Source organism: Tenrec ecaudatus, chromosome 3 (assembly GCF_050624435.1).
Source record: "Tenrec ecaudatus isolate mTenEca1 chromosome 3, mTenEca1.hap1, whole genome shotgun sequence".
Lineage (NCBI taxonomy): Eukaryota > Metazoa > Chordata > Mammalia > Afrosoricida > Tenrecidae > Tenrec > Tenrec ecaudatus.
The window spans coordinates 46,939,973-46,963,995 of NC_134532.1; the positions used below are offsets into that span (position 1 = coordinate 46,939,973).

The 24,023-nt window shown below is 42.4% G+C and overlaps 1 non-coding gene across 1 annotated transcript; it reads right to left on the reverse strand.

Moving 5' to 3' along the window:
* Positions 1-14,132: 14,132 nt before the first annotated feature.
* LOC142443893 (U2 spliceosomal RNA) lies at positions 14,133-14,323 on the reverse strand. The gene has a single exon (XR_012783619.1). It is a non-coding gene; the product is annotated as a U2 spliceosomal RNA (small nuclear RNA).
* Positions 14,324-24,023: the final 9,700 nt, after the last annotated feature.

Sequence of the window (24,023 nt, forward strand, 5' to 3'; positions counted from 1 at the left end):
CTGGTAATTTACTTCTAGAACATGAGCCCCTCGGGTTTACTGGCACCAGAATAACATTTTAGAAGTACTAACTTCTCAAAGTACAGTCAACAGCAATGATGTGAATGGAGTAACGCTTTGGGGACCTTCAGTGGGTGACATGGCATCAATGAAAATGAGTGAAAATAACTAGAAGATGAAATTTATGAAGTATTATCAAGAATAATTTTAAGTTGTCAAAAGCAAAATGAAATGTTCAAATGCTTACAGTATATGTATTATTGGACATTAAGTTGTAGCCATTTTAATTAGAGAATCAAGTGGTTTATATGGTTGAGATTGACAAATTCAAGAAGACTAGTGTTGTATTCAACATCAAAAAACACATTGCAAAATCTTTCCTGAAGTTCAATGTTGTCAGTGGTAGGTTAAGAGTTATGTGCCTGCAAAACCAGTTACTGCAAGTGTTATTTAAATTTTTTCACCAAGTGTTAAATCAAACAAAGTGTGGGATCAAGCCCCATAGTCAAATGAGTCCTTAGGAGCAGCATGTGAAATTAAGGAAGACAAAGCAGACAGCAAAGACAGGGTACTGAGGCCTCATCTGCAATGCCGAATAAGTGATCGAGTTCATTTAACAGTGAATTTATACAGTAGCAAGGCATGCAAGCCTTCAGCAGGCATATACAACAAAATGGGCAAAATATGAATCTGGGATAGACTGATTCTTTTAGGAGAACGCTTCATGACAAGTATCAAGCTGTGGGAATTGAGGACCAGGAAGAGAATAGAAGCAGACAAATTCGTTATTGTCAAAATTAAAGAAGCCTGTAAGACCAGGATTCTGGGTGGAGGGAGCCTTCGCATCGGTGGGCTACAGAAGACTCGCAGTCATAATTTTTCTATTAAACTTCATCACCATCATCCTCACAATATCCTCCCATTAAAGTGATACCTTAATGATATCTCATAAAAGTGCATGGCTAATCACGAGCAGCCCCCAGCTTTTTCTGTAAGAACAGAAGTGTTATTGTTCTCCCTGCTCAAGGAATAAGTCACTCCCCTCTATCTGCTCTCAGCACTGGGGCTAAGTAACTCAACCAACTAGTTCAGGGACCTCCATGGTCAGACACTGACCACCTTGTTAGGTATGTATGTGTGTGTAAGTTTGGATAGTAAACTGGTTTATATATGGTTGGGGGAAGGGAGACACCTGTTTTGGGGTGGGGGGATGGCTTGCATGGCTCTAGACTATGTAAATTGGTGATAGAATACAGTCTCTTTCTCTATTCCACTCAGACCAGGCATCAAGGAGGTGGGGAGTGCCTACATGCTTTTGTCTGCCTTTTTAGAGCTGTGGTTCAATTACACAACTATCCCTTAGCACTCATCCAGAAGGCATTTAAGAGACAAAGAAACAGTTGACTCCTAGAGTGACAGCAACAAAGGGAACCTGTTTAGTCTATTATCCAGGTTCTGTTTTCCACAAAAAGGAAATTTAAGGGGTGGGGTGCGGTTGATAAAGGGGAGTTGATATCAAGAACTTCAAGAAGAAATTGTTTTGAAACTGATTGTGGTATCTGTTGTAAAATGCTGCTGGATGTGATTTAACTATGGAATGTTCTGATATGTATAAGAGCTCCCAATAGAATGATTTAAAAATATATTCAAAATTTGACCTGACTTTTGCAGACTGAAATTGCAGACATGCATTTAATGACAGAACCAAGAATACAGGATTTTTAAAATGTCTCATTTTCACTGACAAAATTATCAGAGGAGTAAACAACTTTAAAGATAATCTCACAGGTGGAAAAACATTGAAGGTAGAATGCTAAGGGATAGCCTACATTGATAACTTTTCTGCTGGGAAGATGGCCTTAAATACCTTAAAATAACACAAGTCATAAACGTGTTGCATCAAAAGGAGTAAAATATAGAGAAATGTGTATGTTAAGAAATCCCAACAGTGAAGGCAATTTGACCATCTCTATTCGAAAAAGGAAAGAATAAAGAAAACTTTAAAGGGACAGGAGAACAAATGAGCAAATGGAAATGAGAAACTTAAGGGAAAATCCAAGTGGGGAAGCAAAGGAAGCACAAGAGAGACCCGTTTATGGCGGGAGCTCCAAGCTGGGGGTGGAGAGATACTACAAAGGGAAATCCATTCTTATTCAATGGGGGAGGAATGTGCTGTATTTGGAGGATGATTAAGAATTAAATGTTCTAAAAAAAAAAAAAAGAAAAGTTCTCTGTTTGGAGAGAAGCTTGCAAGTTAGGACTTTCATAGTAAGGTGGGAGAACATAAAAAAGGGAAAGGTTTGGGAATCTCCAAGAAAGAAAATTGTGGAACCAAACATACAAATCAATGGAAATCTAATCTCACAGAGCTAGAGGAGTTTTTCTCTGTACATCTATGGAAAGTGAGGACTCACATTGAAGCACGGAGTTTCAGTGTATGATCTGACACCTATCATGGATGCGAGGCCTTATGCCAGTTGAATCAACTCCCCCAGAAAATTCCCCTTAAGGTTTTTTGCTCACACACCTGAAAAACTTCCACTACAGCTTTTTTCTCACACAGACCACAGTTGTTCTTGTTCCAATTGAGACAAAGCTTCTGGGTTGACAACAAAATAACCAATTCATAATAAATTGCAAAATATTAGACACACAAAAATTAAACATAGGTTTGTGAAGCCTGTAGTGGTGTATTTCTGGGGAAATAATATTCAAAGCAACAAAGCAAAGGGTGTTCGTTCAAGTGTATTATACTGCACCCTCTAACCTAGGACCAGAGGATGCAATGAGAATCTACCTCTTGAGTTCACTACAGACACTGCAAAGATTTTAATACGTAAGGTGGGAATTCTCCTCACCAATGCAAACCAATTTGCAATAGTTGTCCAACATCACATCCTGATACAGGGTCTTCTGAGCAGAGTTCAGGAGCTGCCATTCCTCCCAGGTGAACTTTACAGCCACATCATCGAATGTCAGTGATTCCTGTAGAAAGAGGAGACTATTTAATGAGGTATTTTCCATTTGAAGATTTAAGAGAGTGTATCTTACAATAAAGAAAGCAAGAGAGTAATAAAAACTATTCTGTGATAGTGCATTCCATAATTTGTGGTAAACTGAAGGTTGGGAGAAACTATTTGAACTTATTGCTAAACTTGCAACCACGGGCACAAAAAACTAGCCCTATTTTGAGAAAGATCTCATTGTTCTGAGATAAAAATGGTTTCAATACACGTTCTTCAGGCCAAATAAAGTGCCCCCTGCAAAAGCACTCCATTACGGAGCAGTCTTAAAGGAGCTACCATAGTAGATTCCTCATTTCTGTCTCTGGATAAGTCGCTATGCCTGAAGGCTGTCTGTAGATAAGAGCAATCTTGTTCTATAGCAAACAATCCATAATTGTAGCAAAACCTGGGAAGGTTTGGGAGTGGGGGTGGAAGGTTTGAGGTCAGCTACCACTAGGTCAAAGTGGCGACTCACCTCCATTTTTTAATTGTTACCTGCTTATATTACCCATTGACTATATAAGTTAACTGTAACATGTACTTGACTTATGAGAGATTTGTAAGCCCCTTTATTTATACCCATTGGAAAATACATTCCCTCTCAGTTTTGACATGGGAAGAGGAGTCCCTGTGCCTGTTGTCTGTCTTATCTTTAATATTTTCCACAATCACAAAGTTGCTCCTGAGGACCCGTTTGAGTGTTGGGGCCACCCATGCCCCAACAATAATGCACCCACTCATACAACTAGAATTTTCAGAAGTGAAATTATCTGAATGATCTAGAAAGAGCTCAGATTTATACTCACACACAGTAGATAAACACAGACCTGTTTATATTAACAAGCATGTTAACAGTATATGTGAAATGGAATTAGGAGTCCTAACAGCATCTCCATTATGAGATGTTCTATACCTTCAGTGCTGACAGCTATCCGGCTCAATTCAGAAATGATCCCTATGATGGAAGTTCAAAGATACCTCAGTTGTCCAAAATTTGTTGTCAATTCTTACATAAGTCATTCTGCCCACAGCATTGTCTCTCTTCTGGGTTTATTAATCCTTTGCTATGGCCACACAAAACTCATAGATAAAAGTGATTTATTAATGAACAAGGTACAACTCAGGATCAGGAACAAGATGCTATAAGTCAGGACCAAGAACAGAAAGTTTATAGGCAATATCTACCTTCCTGAGTGCAGAACAACGTTCTATACTCCTAAAGGCCACTTTAGAACAAGGTCCTCTTGCCTACCTTCGGACAAATTCTTCTCAGCCACCTTTGGAGAGTATTGCCTTAACTTTAATTACAATGTCCTCTTGGACCTCCCATCTTTCACTATATGCTCTCCAATGGGCCTCTCCTAGTTCTGTTGCCATTCTAATCTTGCCTAGGCGGGAAAGGTGCTAGATGGGCCCAAGAAGCCATCATGTCAAGATGGAGAGACAGAAAGAGTGAGGGGCGGGATAGAGAGAACTGCCTGCAGGCATGGTTGAGAAGAGACAGTGGAATATTGGCCTGTCATCTGACCTGCTGGTTTGGTTTTGTTAGCTCTTGCAGGCACATGGTTCAGCTTGAACTCTTGAATTGGGAATTTGCCAGCTTCCAGAAATGCAGGAGCCATTTCCTTGACATCCCTGTAACTGGGAGTCACCTGTGTGACCTAATTTCAGAGTTTCCACCACTCTGTGAACCAAAAGCCTGCTATGTGACCTTCCCATTTGGGTTCCTCAGCCTGCAACCTATTAGCTGACCAGATTCAACAACTTCACTTTGTGAGGCAGTGGACTGTGGTCTCACCTGATGATCTGGTTCATCAGCCTTTGTAAACACATCAATGAGGTGAATCCACCAGACCAGCGGTTCTCAATCTATGGGTCTCAACCCCTTTGGGGATCAAATGGCATGTTCACAGGGGCCACCTAAGACCATCAGAAAACACATATTTCCAATGTCTTAGGAACCAAAACACCGCTCCTCTATCTGTATCCAGGCAGGTCCACCCACGTGCAGATACTCCCACATATGAGTACCGGGTGTGAAGACTATTACCCATACTACACATTGCTTCAAAACAAAATTTCATTTATTTGTCATTAGAAACAAATATTTCACAATATCTAATTACATACTGTTTTGTGATTAAACACTATGCTTTAATTATGGTCAATTTGTAACAATGAAAACATGTCCTATTTACATTATGATTCCTAACAGCAGCAAAATTACTCTTATGAAGAAGGAAGGAAAATAATTTTATGATTGGGGGTCACAACGTAAGGAACTGTATTAAAAGGTTGCCGTATTAGGAAGGTTGAGAACCACTGCTCCAGAGTGATAACTGACCTATGGATTTGGGACTCACCAGCTTCCACATCTTGAAGAGTTATTTACTTGGTGGCTATTTAGTTTTGCGAGATACTGCAGGGCAAATCATGGAACATCCTGAACCTCTACCTCATAGGGACAGGTCTACTGCTGGTCCTGCAAAATGAACTGTAATATTCATGGAGCAAGAGATATACCAATGAAGATAATGACCAGGGCAGATGGGACACAGTGACAGAGCCAATGGTGAGAGATCCACAAAGAGCTTTTCAGCCAAGATTGTCGGACAGGCAGGCAAGATCAAGAGGACCATATCACCAAGGAGCTGAGAGGAGACTGTAAAGATGGAACTAAGAAATGAGCCTATATTGAGAAGGCACAAAGGCTGAGAGGGGCAGAAAGAACAGGCCTGCTCTGAAGAGGAGCAAATCTGCCTACATGTTTCCTTAATATGAATCCCAATGTCTATCCTATTGATTCTGATAGCAAGTTACATTTTGTTACTTAATAAAACTTGTACCTATGACTGGACTGTAATTTATATGTGGCCACTGCAAAAAATTAATGAACTGAGAAGGAGATAACTGTGGTAAAGATAACTGCTGTTAGAACTGGAAAACCATTGGAGAGTACATGTATGTTTAAGTTCACATGAATCAGGGTTGAAGCTGATAGTTGATTCTCTCTCCTACATCTAGAATTAGAGGAGGTGAAAAGCTGACACCCATTTTTAAATTAGTATTGCTACAAGGCCCATTCAAATGCATTAATGAGAATGCTGCAGTTTGGGAGACTATTTAATACCACCTTCAGAAACAAACATTAAAGAAACTTACTCAGACAAAAAAACCATGGAATAATGGACTTTCCTAAAGAAGTGATCTTATTTCTCCTTAAAAACAAAGCATAGTGTTAAATTTGAATGATTCTCATGGATTGCCCATAGAATAATGAATTATCAGTTGAAAGCTCATATCACCCAAAGAATCCGTAGTGATGTATTATGTTCAATGTCAGTAGTTTAGTGTTATTCCTGTGATCAACATATTCCTAATCTTCTCCATCCCAATGTTGAAGTCAGAGTCAAAGTTCATCTCTAACTTCTACTATTTCAAATTTCCACTTTCCAAGGAACCGAATCAGTTATTATACAGGTTCTGCACTTCCAGTAGGAAATACAGAAAAGGATAAAACTCATCAGAATTACCTGAGCCTTGGTCATTTTCTTTGGTCCTTGTAACATTGCCAGGAACTGGGATGTTCTATGTTTGTCTTATCTGTATCAGCTCCAATGATGCTCACGAATTTCAGTCTCTCAGGAGGACATCCCAGAAATAATAATACCCAAACCAGGCACTTCTTCCTCCTGCAGGCTGATGGGAGGATACAATGTGAGTAGTTTAGGTCCAGATGCTGTAAGTGTTCCTGTCCGTCTTCTTAACACAGTCCCCAATACTGTTAACGGTCTCCTACTGAGTGACGGAAAACATGTTAACACCATGAGCAATAAAAGCTAAAACTCATAATTTTCAGACCTATGAGTAAAAGATGACTTTATAATAAATAGAGATTGGACAACCAAATACACATGTCAAAAAGAAGAAACAATAAACCTGGACCGCTACCTCAAAGCACATGGACTATCAATTCCTTACTGTGGGACTGTCAAGGAGAATGACAAATCAATGAACCTTTATGATGATGGTGTTAATTAAAGCATCTGGAAAGTTTGAAATGGGCTATATAAAGAACTATTATAAACGGAATGCTATTTTTCTACAGGAGCTGTAAATTGTACTATCACTTTAGAAACACTTTCAAAGTCACCATCAAGGAGAGTTACACATATAAGCACCGAAAGGACAGAGGAGAACTGTTCTATAGTTTCTGAGACTAGAAAGCTACGGCAGGCAGCTGATGAGTTTGTACCTCTAACCTTGAGGTTAGCAATCCAACACTTAACACATGTCAAAACCAGGGCTCCAAATTAAACACTTATACATCATCTATTAGTTTAAAATCTATATACATGTATGTATATAAGAATGAAGAAGTAAATATCCCCCCATAGTGAGTGCACTTTTGAACTCCAAGACAAATGACATTTTAATTGTAGTATTATTTGCAGTAACCCAATGCAGTTAGTTTACCTGTACGTCTTTCTAGAGATGGTCCCTTAACTCCTTCCAAATGTTTAGGTGGGTGTGTCATCCAACAATGTGAATGAGGAAAAGGAGATCTGGTGGCACATAGGTTACTGTTGGGCTTCTAATAGCAAGGTCAGCAGTTGGAAACCACCAATTTCTCCTAGAAAGAAAGATGGGATTTCTTCTTTCACGAGTGACATGGCTTTCTAGTCCACTAAAGAGTGACAGTCTTGGAAACCCACAAGGGGCAGTTGTACCCTGTCATACAGGCTCGCTATGAGTCAGTGTTAACTTGATGGCAGTGAGTTTGGTTTTTTTGGTTTAAGAGAATTGTGAAAATTGCCAAACAATAGATTGGTACCCTTGAGACTTGGGGCTATGCAAGTAAGCTGCCTGAAAACCCAACCTGGAGATGGGTCACATTGGACGTCTGTTAGGTTTAACTGAGGCATTTCTCAGACAGAAATTGGGATCTCACTACCATCAAAAAAAGAGAAAGAACCAGGAGTAGCGGCCTTTGAAACTCAGATCCTTGCACTGAAACTCTTCAGTCCAGCAGACAGGCAGCTGTGACACAAGAGAGGAAGTGAAGGGGAGAAGCAGCAACAGAGACATGGTGGCAGCAGAACCAAGAGACTGAAACAGAGCAGTGCAATTCCCAGGCCACGGAACAAGAGAGCTGAGTGCCTCTGGGCAGGAGGTTAATACGTGAAGTGGTGTACATCTGAGTATTTATCTGGGGAACCAGATCTGCCTACGTACACAGAGGTCTGTGAGGCTGCGGGACAGAGTGGGCACTTATCTGCAGAACTAAAAGACCTTTGTAACACTTGCCCATTCAGGACAGAAGTCAAGGGGCTGCAGGGCCGCACTTTAGCTACAGGTATGGCTGTCAAGATGCTGTCCCAAAGTAGAACTGTATCTTGAGTCATTTAGGATCCAAATTGTGTATTAGGGTACAAAAGTTACCCCTATGCCAAATATAATTTAAGGAGAACATTTATTGAACTTTAAGAGACAACAAGAGACACACACCATATGGATAAGGGAGACCATTAGCACGAGGTCAAAATAACACCTGAGGATTCACAGCCTGGACCCTGGATAACAGGGCATAGAACAAAAGGCATGTCACAGATCATGACTGGTGGCAGATCAATACATCACAGGTACAGGTGGGACTTCAGAAGCAGGAAAGGGACCATGAGTAGGACATGCACCTCATTCAATAGAAGGACTTACAAGACTGGTCCAGGGCTTTCATACAAAGCCAGTCAAGGCAACAGTCACGACAATGTCCCTTGTTCTGTCTTCAGTAAGGTGACCTCCATCAGGCATACACCGAGGCAGGCCCGCAAAGAGGGCTGGCTGCAGAGTTCAGACGATCTACTTTCTAATGCATTTTCCCAGTGGGAGGGATGATCTATATACTTCGTTAATGATCAGAGAGAATTTAATGGCGGCTTAATCAAAGTGGGGCGCAGCAAATGGACACTGTTATCACTGTCATCAGCAATAGAAACCTAAAACCCAATTCACTGCCATTTAGTGGATTCCAATTATAGCGACCTTTTAGGAGCAGTTGGAACTGCCCCGGGTGGGTTCCTGAGACTGTAACTCTTGACAAGAGTAGAAACCCTGCTTTTCTGTCCAGGTGTGGCTCGTAATTCTGAACTGCTGACCTTGCAGTTAGCATCCCAATCTGTAACCACTGAGGCCACCACTTTTTGCAAATTGGAGCGCTCAGAATTTAAGAAGCTCTAATACAATTATAAACGGTTGTCCATCCAGTGAATTCTGTCATTCAGGGAGAGGTGCAAAGCCCTCTGGCCATGACGGGCAGGACAGCCAGGCGATTGCGGTGGGTGCTCTCCCCGTCGGACCCCAGAAAGCATGGCTCCCGCCTGCTGCCCACCGAGCTCCTCTGCCCAGCCTCGCCCTCAGGAGCCCGGGTCCTGACGCCGCACGTCGGCGCGTCGCTCGCCCTGTTTCAGAGACAGAAACACACTTGTTCTCCTCTCTCACCGTCGTCCCGACAACTTACACTTACTTCCCAAAGGCTCCACCGCCCTGGCGGTGCTCAGGACCCTCCTCAAACTCCCGCTGCAGCTCCGAGTGTCCAGGGATGGTGTGTGTGACTAAGGCGGCCGCCAAAGGCCAAAATACACGCCAGACGCTGGTGACACGCACTTCCGGCCCTGCCCTGCACAGACTTGGTGGAGGGCGCCATCCTTAGATTGTTCTAGTTTCATACACCTTATTCGCATGGCCGTAAAGGTGGGGCTGGTGTGTGTGTGTCCCACTTGTAGTTTCATACACCTTATTCGCATGGCCGTAAAGGTGGTGTGTGTGTGTGTGTGTGTGTGTGTGTGTGTGTGTGTGTGTGTGTGTGTGTGTGTCCCACTTGTTCTAGTTTCGTATACCTTATTTGCATGGCCTTGCGCATTCATTTGGAGGGAAAGACAAAGTGTAATAGCCTGAGTGGAACCACCTTGTAGCAGTCTCCATTTTGTGTCAAGCTATGGAAATTCCCCTGAGGTTAAGGTCAAGCAAACATTTGCCAGAAAAAGCAGCTGAAAGATAAGGCCACACATCTATCTCAAAGGAAAAACGACGTTTCAAAATGTCAAGGCTAACTGCAAAGTCTGCTTCTGTTCTTGCTTGCTTGCTTGCACAGCTAAAAAGCCCCCATTGTTTACCCCACCCTATAAAAACCCAAGTCTGGAAGCGATGGAGACCAGCCATTCTCCCTCTGTGTTAGTAGAAGTAAAAACCCTAGAACGCTTTTTTGGCTTTTATAAATGCTACTAACCCAAACTTCACCAGGGATGTTTGGCTATGTCGTAACCCAGCACCACCCTACTTTGTAGGAATTGGATCTAACGATACCTCCTCAGTAGCCAACATCACACTGTCCAATGATAAAAATAACAGTAGTGTGTGCAGGTGGAAGGAAGCTGGCGAAAGGTCCACCTTAACTCTGGAAGACTGACAAGGGAAAGGACACTGTTACCAAACCAGCTGGAAACCCCAACGGTACAGTCAGTATTGTGCCAGTGTTTGTTATACCCAGTTCCAAGGAACCCCTTCCGTTAGAAGCCCCACCAGGAATGTGGTTTGCTTGTTCTACTGGAATCACTCCCTGCCTGTTCTCTACAACCTTACTCACCTCTAACCACAAAGGACTTTGTATATTGGTTCATATTTTACCCCAAGTATTTCTGTATTCAGGGGAAGCTGGGTGGCAGCATTTTAACACTTATTCCAGAGTCAAAAGAGCCCCCATTTTGGTTCCTTTATTTGTGGGACTAGGTGTAACTGGGTCAGCATCAGTAGGAATGGTGGCCTTTATACAAGGAAATGAAAATTATAAAATTTTAAGTCAGCGAACCGATAATGATTTACTGGATTTGAAGAAGTCTTTCAGTTATCTAGAAAAATCCCTCAATTCCCTTGCTAAAGTAGTATGACAAAACAGGCGAGGATTAAACATTTTATTTCTTAAGCAAGGCGGCCTTTGTATGGCTATGGGTGAAACTTGCTGCTTTTATGCCAAGCATTCAGGAATACTCAAAATACCTTAGCTTTAGTCAGAAAAAGATTAAGCAAGCGAGAAGAAAACAGAAAAAGCCAAGACAGCAAATGTTTAGCTGGTTTCCATGACTCACCACCCTAACCTCCAGCCTAGTAGGCCCTCTGCTTTTGCTTTTAATAGGACTAACTTGTGGCCCGCTAATCATCAATAAATTAGTGCAGTTTGTACAAGACCGAGTGCAATCTGTCAAGTTGTTGGTACCAAGTAAATCATATGACCGGGTAGGCCAGAGTGAACCCTTTCCACAGCCCTATGAACGCTTGCACCTGGAAGATTCACAGGTGGAATAACCACAGGGAGGAATGTGATAGTTAGCCTAAGTGGAACCATCTCGTAGCAGTCTCCATTTTGTGTCAAGCTATGGAAATTCCCCTGAGGTTAAGGTCAAGCAAACATTTGCCAGAAAATAGCAACTGCAAGATAAGGCCACACATTTATCTCAAAGGAAAAAAAAAAACGATTTTAAAATGTCAATGCTAACTGCAAAGTCTGCTTCTGTTCTTGCATATTTGCACAGCTGAAAAGGCCCCATTGTTTACCCCCCCCTATAAAAACCCAAGTCCGTGAGCGATGGAGACCAGCCATTCTCCCTCTCTTCGGGGAGGCTGGTCCCTGCACAGGTTTTTTCTCTTTTCGGTCCCCCTTAAATAAACTGTTTAGCTTCTTACCAGAGACTGAGTTGTTCTTGTCCGGTTCATGTAAAACACCTTGACTTCCACTAATGATCTCCTTCATCCGGGTGACTTCTGTTTGTGTCTTTGTATTCTTTGTCTCTATTATGACTTAATAAATGTTCTCCTTAAATTATGTTTGAGATTGGAGTCCCTTTTGCAGTTTGTAACAGAGCACAAGCTAGTTTCTGGTGGCAGAAATGAGTGAGGAGGCACACACAGGACAGATCTGTTCTGGAGACCCATTTTCAGTGTAGTTTAAAGGGAACACTTGTTAACTCTTAAGAGATACAGGCAGCACAAAGACACAAACACATCATCTGGGTGAGGGAAGCCACCTACAAGTGGAAATGGCTTCCCAGGTTCACAATTGAGATGTCAGCTAAAGAGGGTGTGGGGGAGGGGAGGGGCAAAGGAAATGGTCATAAAAGCATGATTGGTGGCCAATCAATACATCACAATGACAGACACTTCTTTAATATTGGTCCAGGGCCTCTGAGACCCCTGTACAGTCTCGTTTGGTTACCTCCATCAAGGACACACAGGCTTGTAAGCTTATAAGCAAGACCGCCCTCCCCAGCTGCCTGGAGAGAGATGAAGGTAATTCACACTCCAAAGCCCTCTGCCTGAGGGCCATGTTACCTACAACCTTGCTTCCTAGACAGAAAGCACTCCATGGAAGCTTCCTCTGTGTGGGGTTCTGCAACCTATGTGAGGACTAAATCTATCCGGGGATCTGGGGCTGTCACTGCTACTGTGCCCTTTTGCAAAGCAAGGTGCTGAGAAGTTAAGCTCTAATACAGACCTCGGTCATCAGGGGAGTGGCCTGATGGCTGCAAGGCTGGCCTCTCCTTGCAGTAAAGGCCACGCTGGGGTCCACTGCCCTCCTGCCTGAAGATTGACAAGGAGGGAACGAGCCCCAGGCAACAACCCACCCTCAATCAGGCCTTTCTGGTGTGAGATGTGAGGGTGAATGAGGGGCTCTGGGCAGGAAAAGGGGACCGGCATATTCCCAAGACCTAAGGCAAAGAGGCTTGTAACCAGCTCAGAAAAGATTTAACTGGAAATATGCCAGGGGGTCGTGGCGACCTGGAACGCAGGCAGACAGGATGCAGGAATAGTAATATCCGTGGGGATCGGGGCACAGCTGGGGATGCAGGGTCTGTAGGGGACTCAGAGCCTGGGTTGAGCATAGAAACAGAGACTCACTTACTCTTGGGGGACGCTCAGGCTGCACCTTCTCAGTCAGAGGAAGTGAGTTCTGCAGGAAATTGTGTCACCTGGGTAGGGGTGGGGTGTTTCCCAAGGGGCGGGGTCTGGAGGTAATGAGGGCCTCCTGGAGGGAGGGGCCTGGAAGTGAAGCTCAAAGCCTGGAGTGGCAACCATTCCCTTCTTAGTATCTTCTTAGTCTGGAAGTTCTGCTAAAAGCTCTTCACTCTGGGTGACCCGGCTTGCATTTGAAGCACCTTGCATTTGAATCACAATAACACACAAGCCTGGAGAGAAAGACAACCTGACAGAAAAGTGGTGGGTGGAGGGCTTGCTTCCCAACTTCTTAGACTTTTGTTAATTAGCAATTCAGGTAAAGTACATCATATTAAAACAAAAAAAATTGAATGGGCTAAGGCTTTCCTTTAAGAACAGTTCTAAGTAGACAGAGGTAATAAAGTGAGCACACACCTGATAAAAATGGACCTTGTCTTAGTGACAATAGAACACATCACTGAGTGATTGAAATTAGCAATTCAGAGAGAAAGAACACCTCATTAAATTAGCTGAGGAGGTTTCTGATCTATTTCATTGTTTCAACTATAATCACATGGGTTGTCTTTTCTTTATCTGAATTCATCTAATGTCCCATTCAATACCTTATGTACATTGGTCTGTCCTTGATAGTCAATGATCCACAAGATTTTTACCTTCCCAATCTTTAGTGTGGCCAGGATTGTTTATCATTGCTATTGAAACAGCAAGTGAAAAAGCAGAATTTGGACTCACAATGAAAAGTAGTCAGTGATCATCAGGCAACCACAGAAAAAAAGGACTTAAAAGACTTTTGACAGAGGACAATTTCTATTGGACACTGAGATAGAATGAATTTCTCTGCCATGGGAATGTGTTCCTTATCAACTCTGGAAGAAAGCATATTGCAATTTAAAAACCAGCAACAACAGTTTATTCCCTCTTTTCTCTTGTCTCAAGTCTTAGTCTGCTTCTTAACTTATGTCTATTTGTCTAAGCTTTTACTATACTGCTCTCAGTTTCCAGCATAATTGATAAAGTGACCGATGGGGAAGGTCGGTGGGGTGTGGGGGAGGTTCTTGGGTTCTTGAATAAAAATTTGGTCTATATGGAGCAACAAAAATTTTCTTTCTTTCTTTCTTTTTTTTTTGGTGCACCGTTCCTGGAAGCACTGCAATACCAGGTCGATGCGTGGAGGGGACGGAGCAAGCTCCTATTCCAACTCCCTGCTCCAAAAATCCATTTAATATATTGTCCTCGGATAGAGAACGTATCAGATATTAAACTGATAAGAACAGATACTACACTTGATCTTAGCCAAAAGGCCGAGAAGCGATCATAGAATGCAAAAACAGTATTGTAATATATATTTTCAAATTTCAACATAAGTACAATTTACAAATATAACACATTAAAATTATGTATAGTATTTTTTCATGGACATATTTCTCATTTGATTGAAGTTTTTGAGTAGATTGCTGTCGTTGTTTAAAAGGTCATGAAATTTATCCCAAGAATTTGTAAAATTATGTCACACATGAAATTGCTTTCAAAGTCTCAACACTTAATTGTGATTTTTCTGATGTACACACTTTATTTAACAGAAAAAACACATTCAGTCACAGCATTAGTTCCTGGTAAGGACAGCAGGTATTTCACAATTTTTAGTGCATTATTGTATGGAACATGGTTTGTTTCAAAATGATGAAATATTTCTAACCATTTGTTCTCTATTGTGAGTTTTGCTGATGCCCAAGGTTTAACCTTTTCCTTATCAATATATTTTTAATAATAATACTGTTAGGTTTCTCTCTCCGGCCTAAATCTCAGCCTCGGTCCTTAGCTCCACGCGAGAAAGATTTCACGCCGAAGCCGGGCTCGTGATCCAAGTGAATTTAATGAAAGTTCAAAGAAGCATCAGGTTTTACGCGGCACCCATAGGATTCCTTTGACCATGCGGCCTGGCAGAGACTGCTCCGGGACACGCAAGGATCTCTCTCCTCCCACGAAGACCACCAGACCGCCCAAGCAAGACAAGACAGAAGACAAAGAGCCCCTCTCCCTTCTGGTCCCTGCCTTTTAAGGGTTCCCGGGGGAGGTGTGGTGAACGATCCCAGGTCAATTCCATTGGCTGAATTGCAATCACCAGGCCCAGGTGGGCTGCTCCAGGTGTAATGCCCATCCAAGCCCACGGTCGGGAAAATCCAGCTTTTGTCTTTTGCTGGCTCTCCTGGGCATGCGTAAATGGACTTCCCAATTCCCTAAGCTAAGCTACCTAACAATACCTCATTAAAAAGATCGTTTTCAGAAATAATACTATATGGGAAATTTTGAGTAATATGATCGAATGATTTTTGCACATAATTCCATTTAAGTTCTTGTTTTAATGAAACCCAATGAAAATGTTCAATATCATTATAATGTACTGTCTACTCTTCTAAATAATCCATGCAGTTACTATAGAACTTTTCAGCGTGATTCATGATATCTGCACGATTTATTGCACCGTGCTCTTCTAACTGGCTTATACTATTATGGATTGTTAACGGAAGAAAAATATTCTCTAACTGCTCTTGCCACTGAAATTCTAAATTATTAACTTCATTTGCTACTTCGATTACCAAAATTTTGTCACCTTTAATAAGTTTTATAGTATTTTGAAAAAGAGCTGCTTGATTGTGTGAAAACTCTAGCTAAATGTTTGAAGATACCTTTTAAAAAAATTCTTCTAAAATTCTAGGACATTTATCCTGTGATAGAAAGTAAGATTTCAAAGGATCATATATTTTCAAAATTCTTTTGACAGAGGGCAAAACAGCTAACCAGCACATTTTACTGTATCCAAGTATTTTCAGATATTCGACTTCCGCAGTTTCACAAAACCCTTTAAGCATTTTAATGTGCACATCGTATATATAGCAATAAGAATATATTATATATATATATTTTTACATATTTTAGGGGCTCATACAACTCTTTATCACAATCCATACATATACATACATCAATTGTATAAAGCTATAAAGCACATCTATACATTCTTTGCCCTAATCACTTTCAAAGCATTTGCTCTCCACTTAAGTCCTTTGCATCAAGTCCTCTTTTTTCCCCCTCCCTCCCTGCTCCCGCCTCCCTCAAGAGCCCTTGATAATTTATAGATTGTTATTTTGTCATATCTTGCCCTATCCGGAGTCTCCCTTCCCCCCGTTCTCTGCTGTCCCTCTCCCAGGGAGGAGGTTACATGTGGATCCTTGTAATCAGTTCCCCCTTTCCAACCCACTCACCCTCCACTCTCCCAGCATCACCCCTCACACCCCGGTCCTGAAGGTATCTTCCACCCTGGATTCCCTGTGCCTCCAGCTCCCATATGCACCAGTGTACAACCTCTGCCCTATCCAGTCCTGCAAGGTAGAATTCGGATCATGGTAGTTGGGGGGAGGAAGCATGCAGGATCTGGGGGAAAGCTGTGTTCTTCATCGGTACTACATCACACCCTGACTCCTCTCCTAACCCCCTCTATGAGGGAATCTCCAGTGGCCGACAAATGGGCCTTGGGTCTCCACTCTGCACATCCCCCTTCATTCACCATGGTGTGTGTGTGTGTATATATTCTTTTTTTTTTTTTTTTGCATGTTGCCTTATACCTGGTCCCTTTGGCACCTTGTGATCGCACATGTGGGCATTGTTGCTTTTGAGCTAGATGCCCGCTTGTTTATCTTCAAGCCTTTAAGACCCCAGACGCTATAAGGTGATTCCTCAGTCACTTTAAAAATGGGTCTCTTACAATCCTTGTCTTACAATTCTCACAGCTGTGCATAGGGCCAGGAAAGACAATTAATATACATCTACCATATCAACACTGTGGGGGGAGGTCAGATGCTTACAGACATCCTCCCTGATGAGAGTCAGTCACTAGGGAGTAGGCCCAGCTCCCTGCTGTTAAGGAAAATGGACAGGCCTGCAGTCATTGATTTGGTTCCTGCAGGTGGAGTTCACACCCTACTGATAAGGGCTCCTATGGAGATCCAGAGAACAGGTCATCCTAAATCTAGGATCCGCCCATCTTGTCACATATATACCCCAATCCCTTCTCTTCCTATTGGTGTATGTCGCTAGACCACCCCTTCTAACTGCTGTAGAACCTATAGTGCCAATTCTTCCTGTGACATATGTCTTTACCTGTGATCAGTGGGCTTGCATGCCACCAAAAGGTATATAGGCCTGGGGTAGCAATGATAGATCTCTCTCTCTCTCTCTCTCTCTCTCTCTCTCTCTCTCAGCTCCTCCTCTCCTCCTTCCCTTCCCCCTCTCTCCACATGAACCACCAAGCAGGGCTGAGGTGAGCAATGCTACCATGAAATGTGTGTCTGACTCCATTATTTGACTCTCTCTTCTAACTCTCATGTTCTTGATGACTTTAATATACTACTTATATATCTCAACCATGCAATTGTGCTTACTGAACCCGTGATTACTGGTGGGGGACTGGCACCCCCCCACTCGTACCACACAACACAATTTTAATTTTATACGAAATAAACGGAATATTTTCTTCATCTCTTGGATACTCAAATACACTAGAACACTTTAACTTCCATGTGGAGCTTATCTATGTCTGAGACCACAAAAATTAACCACTACATCACCTGTCTCGTTTGGGACTATTTTTATAAGGACACTACCTGCTGTGGTAAAGATGAAACATTATGGTTTATAAAATACAAAAAACAAAAGCCTACGGAGCTTTTACTCTGCTCCTTATGGTTCTATGAGTCAGAATTCACATGGCAGCTCTGACTTTATTGTTCTTTTAAATGCATTCTGTTATGCCATATAAGTAAAACCTTAGTGTGTTTGTGTATTTGCAAACTAGAGGCAAATACAAGAGATAAATCACTTCAACCATGGTGCTTGGTAGAGGGGAAGCAAACAAGAGGAAAACTTTTTAGATTGACAAATCCTAAAACAACAGGCTCAAATACAAGAACAATTCTGAGGCTGATCCAGGACAGGACAGTGTTTCTCCCTGTGGTACACGGGGTCACTATGATTTGGAACTCACTGAGTGACCCCCTAACAACCACCTCCCTTGTATAAGTACTGAAATGTTAGTGTTTCTTTTTAAAATATGCAGTAAAGTAATAATCATTCCAGAATCATTGTTGAATATATATAATCATGATTTTAATATAAATACCTGCAAGATGAAGCAATAATCAAGGACAAAATTGAACAAGGGTAGTAGATTGGTATGAGAAACTTTATTTATTTATTTATTACTTTAATGCCTGAGAAACTATAAAAGAAAATTTTAAGACTACAGAGTATATGGGGTAAAATTATTTATAAAACACATCACAACAGGATACATTATACTGGTGTTTTAACAATAAAGTAGCATATTTGATGATTACATAATTTTATTGGATTAGAATAGTGATTAGATCATATATCAGAGCAGTGTATCTCTACATTTGTGGAAATGGGATGGATTGAGTTTGAGAGCCCCTATCCTTGACTTTGAGTTCATATTTCAACTGGACTCAGTGAGATTATTACCAGGGATGCAAATATGATTCAGTATTAGAAAAACTATTATTTAACCAACTATATGAACAGGATTAAGAATAAGAACCATATGATCATATTGATAGGTGCAGAAAAGGCATTTGACAATATCTAACAACCATTCCTGATAAAAACACTCAATGACATAGAAATAGAAAGGAGAGACCTCAACACATGAAATGTTTTAAAGGAACCACAGTCCGTGAAGGACAATTAGTTGACTGGAACTTGCTGAAAATAAGACACTTATTCACACGGAAAGTTTCATCAAAAGAGTCATACAGAACCCACAGATTATGGGGAAATAGATCTTTACCAGTGAGGGGAGAGAGAGAGCAGGGGAGGAGGAGATGACAACTGGACAACTGTGGCATTTTCAGGAATTCCCATCTTGCTGCTCACTGGACATGCATCAAGGGACAGGAGTCTCGGGTCTGGGTGCTGTAGCACAGGGAGCAGAGCCTGACATCCTTGTCTGAGGATGAAGCAGGTTGTGCAGGGTCTCCCCGTTGTGGCTCTTGATTCTACAGAGCTTAGGCCTGTTCTTTGAGTTGGGTGGTTGAGAGGCGTTCAGGTGGAAGCCAGGAGAGAGGTGGTCAAGTGGAGCAGATGGCATCAGATGCTGTCAAGTGTGTGTCTCTGTGGCCTTAGGTGCTGGAGTCTCTCAGGGGAAATTCCCTCTTGGGAAGCATGCCTTCCACCCACTTTTTTTTACCGTTTGTCTTTCTGACTGGGCTTGTGTGTTGCTGTGATTCAAATGCAAACGCGTTTCAAATGCAAGCAGGGCCACCCAAATGGCACAGGTTTCTGCAGGATTTCCAGACTAAGAAGAAACCACTAAGAATGGATCCTTAGCCCTGAGCCTCACCTCCAGGCCCCTCCCTTCAGACCGCCCTTATTATCTCCAGGCCCTGCCCCTTCGCACAGACACCACCCTACCCCTCCCCAGGTGATAACAGTTTCCTGCTGACTCCATTTCCTCTGACTGAGAAGGATCCGAGTGAGCATCGCACGTGTTTCCAAGGGTGAGTGAATTTCTGTGTTTCTGTGCTGATCCCAGGCGCGGAATTCCCCACAGGCCTGGTATCCCCAGCTGTGTCTGGATTCCCAGGGAACAGGCCTGGCTTCCATAGCTGTGTCCGGGTTCTCAAGGAAATTATTGTCTGCCAGTGTTCCAGGTCACCGCGACCCCTGGGACATTCCAGTTAAATCCTTTCTGAGCTGGCTACAGGCCTCAGCGTTCGGGCTCCGGCTTCTTTTCTTGCTCAGAGCTGCTCCTGCTCACCCCTCACCCCAGAAAGACGCGATTGGGGGTGGGTTCTTGCCGGGGGCCTGTCCCTTCCATGTCAGGTCGCGGGCATGAGAGCAAGGGGACCCCAGAGTGGCCTTTACTGAAAGGAGAGGCAGCCTTGCAGTCATCAGGCCACCCCACTGATGACCGAGATTGGCTGGAGAAAGGTGGATGGTGTCCACTTTCCAAGTTCCTCTGCCCCCGGGCAAATTTAATCCACCTGTTTGCTTAATGATCAGAAAGAATTCATTGGGGGCTTAGTCTACACTGCCATCCATAGCCCTTTACTAACTGACCCCAGTTAGTATTTGGGATGGGTCCAGACCATGCAGCCCCCTCCCCCAGCCTCTCAGAAAATGATGACCTGCTGGACTTTGCAGCCCCCTTGCCCCAGCTTCTCAGAAGAATGACCTGCTGGACTTTGCAGTCCTTGCCTCCAGCATTCCGAGGAGCTTCTCTCTCCTGACAGAGTCCACACAGCCTCTTCCCCCAGCATTCTGGGAAGCAGGTCTGCAGAAAACCAACATGATTTATTCACAGAGACATCCTGACTCACGGCCTTGCAGCTGTAGCGCTAAAAGCCTTCCCCTTATCAACACATACTCCTTCTCTGGGACCCTATTCAAGTCCCACTGCCCCACTGCCAGGCGCGACTTTCTTGACCTAGCTCCTTGGGTTGTGGAATCTGCCTGCAATTTCTTTCCCTGCCTAAATAAAGCCTTTCTTAACTTCACATTCCGGGCTGAAGTCAATCTCTGCTTTGCGTCTCAGTTTTCACCTCTCAGGGTGCTAAGATTTAGTCTCTAATAGAGCTCCTGCGATTTGTGTGCTGCTGCTGTACCTTTCCACTTGGAGTGTGAAGAGCTCCACGGGGGGATGTGTCCCCTAATAAGCCTCACCTCAGAGATTGGTTGTGTTAATGGCTCATCTCTCTTTAACACTGTGCTCTTCCACCCCTGCCACCACCCCCTTACCATCCCTCTTGGCTCTTAGAGTATTGCTGACCCAGATTTAATATCCACTAATTTTCTTAATAGCGAATTTTGGTTTCCTTTGTCATCCTTTTGATTTGCAGAATCCAGCAATTATTTATTTTCAGGTCCTTTTCTGTATTAATCTGGAGAAATAATAGATTTTCTTCACCTGTAATGTTTCAGTGTTGAAAATCCACAGGGCAGTTCTACCCTATCCTATAGTGTCACTATGAATCAGAATTGGTGTATTTTCGTGGCACGTACCCTCAAGGTCAGCACTTTTAAAAAATTCGAGTTATTTTCACAGTGACAAAGAATTTAAATAGATCATTTATCATTTATCCTAGTGGATACAGAAAACGTTTTGAAATATCCTGGTGTTTATTAATTAACCAGCTGAATTTAGCTTCTGTATTTTCTTGCTCATGTTTAACTGAGTTGGTCCCCATTCCCCACCCCACCCCTCTCCCCACATGACTTATTTTAAAATCACTAATGGTGGACATACATCCACATCCTAGGGGCTGCATACTTTGACTGAAGGACCTTGAGTCTCATTTGCTAACCTGCTGACACTTGCCTCTCTACTTTTCCATTGTTTAAGCTTGCTATTGCTGCATTGGTCCCCAGACCCACCAGATTCAAAATGTTAGTGGGCTGCTGCCCATGCCCATGTTGGATACCAGCAGGAAGTTCCCTAGCTGCTCCATCCCCCTTACTCAGCGAGTACTGTTGTGATCGGAGGAGAAAAGTATTCCCACCCGTTCCTGGTTTCTTGCTGTATAAACCAGAGTTCGAGTAGTGCGCTTGGGGCCCGATGGATTGAGCGCCAGCTGTGTCCTGGCGGCCAGCTCCAGTGAAGCTTTGCATTTGATCCTTTTCTGTGTGGCCCTGATTAATCTTCAGACCTGGATATAACAGTTTCTTGGAAGCAAATTCTAAGTATGTAAATTTTGATTGACTTTTTTCATAAGTTAGCTGTTTTTTCAATTTGTTTGCATTTTCTGTTCAAGAAATGTGTCCTACTACTAGCTCTTCATTTCAAAAATTATGTCATAATTTTTTCTAATACAAGGCAACATCCAGATATATAACTCTTATATATAGTAAGATAGGATCTTATTTGAAATAAGATACCATTTCCTCTGTGCCCATGCATGGTAATGCTTGAATAGTCTAGTATTTATCCACGTGTTCTTGATCAGAGTCCTGTTTTGTCCACTGTGCTACAGTGGATTCTGTGAGTGATGCCGCAGCACCTTAAACTCCTCCTTGGGGTTTCTAGGCTATAATCATGTGTTACCAGATGGCCACCTCATGGAACACAACTGCTTTCATTTCATGGACCTCCCAGTCCTTTAACCACTGGAGGAGTAGGGCTTCTTCACGGACTAATTTAGATGGGCCACGCTGACATGTTGTTCATTATAGACATGGTGATTCTTAATGGGAATTGTGTTTGTTTCTCATTTAGTCATATTTTCAACACAATATCCATGTGCATACATAGACAGGATATGCACTCATCATGATCAATTTCCCATTTGGTTAGGTGCCATGGAGTTAGTTCCATCTCATGGCTGTGTCATGTGTTATATAGCAGAACAGTTCCATAGTGTTTCTGGAGCATCATGATAGTGGAGGCAGATCTGTTCTTCCACCGTAATGCAGGCTGAGTTTACCTCATCAATCCTCAGTGGAACCGTCCAATCTGTTTGTGCCACCTAGAAACATTCATTGTCCCTAACCCCCCAAAACTAACTCACTGCCCCTAAGTCAATTCTGACTCATAGTGTTCCTCTATAGGTATCTGAGATCTATACAGGAGCAATCAGCCTCATATTCCTCTCTTAGATCTGCTGCTAGAGTTGAACTGCCAGCCTTGAGGGTAGCAAATGAGGCCAGAATTCATTTCCCTCCCTAGAAATGAATCAAATCAAGCAGATGCCATCAAATCCACACCAACTCCTGGAGACTCCTGGTGTGTCAGAGCACAGGGATGTTGCATAGGGGTTTCAGTGACTGGTTTCTCAAAGTGCATCACTCAGGCTTTCATCCCTGGAGACTTTGAGGAGACACAAACTTCCAGTCTCTCCATGAACACCTATCCATGTTAACCATCTGTAATGCTCAGGGACATCAAAAATGAAGCAAGGCACACGTGTGCATGTACACACACAGGAAAGCCAGAACCTATGTAAGTTGGAAATCTTCCAGAGATGGAAAACTCTAAAGTAAAAAATAAGGTTGAGTTTCTAACCATAATATGACAAACCACACAGTTGAATTTGTAAAATTACAGGACCCAGAACAATAGACATTCTGTTAGTTTTCAACTATCAAGTTTGTTGTGAATCATACAAATATACTGTAACCTAACTGGTGTCTTTACCATAGCTAGAGAATAAAATTAATGTCAACTTTAATAGATCTTTAAGAGAGATGTTATATGTAAACAGCTTAATATTCTTCCTGAATTTTCATGGAAGATGAACAGGTGTCCTAAAGATTTCTAAGATGTACAATATTTGAGGAATGAATACAAATGTATTACATTATTCTGTTTAGCATAATCTATTAGGAACAGATATGCAGTAGCTTCAAAAGTTTCATGGATAAATTCCATTATCTTTATTCCATTTTTCATGACCTTTTTGAAAGCCCCTTGTGCTTTCATGAATATGGCATGAATGATTGGCTACCAATGAGCTCCTTCTATCTCAATTAGTTAATAGTTTGGTAAATATCAATCATTTTGCCTACCATATGATTCTATATGGTGACCATATGTGGTTTCCGAGTAAAATTATACTCCGTAAGATTTTCATTGGCTAACTTCAGAAGTTGGCTGATTTCTTCTAAGGTTGCCTTCAGTCTCCAATCTTTTGTTTGGTAGCTGAGCACTCAGTTGCTCTCACCACTCAGGGACTCCATTTAAGGACATGCATCTTGAAGTGTGAGTGTTTGCAGGCAGAGCCCTGTGTGGCCTGATGTGTCATGAATTAGCTTCCCTTACAAATTGGTGGGCCTTTCTGGGGCTGCCTTTCTTTTTCTGTAGGTCTTTCATGAGTTCCTATAATGATACTTTATTGCATATGGGGTATATGAACAAAGGAACGCTTTTGTCACAGTGGGTTAAATATTGGGTTGCTGACTGCAAGGGCAGCTCTTCATACTCACCAAAAATGTGCAGGAGAAGATGAG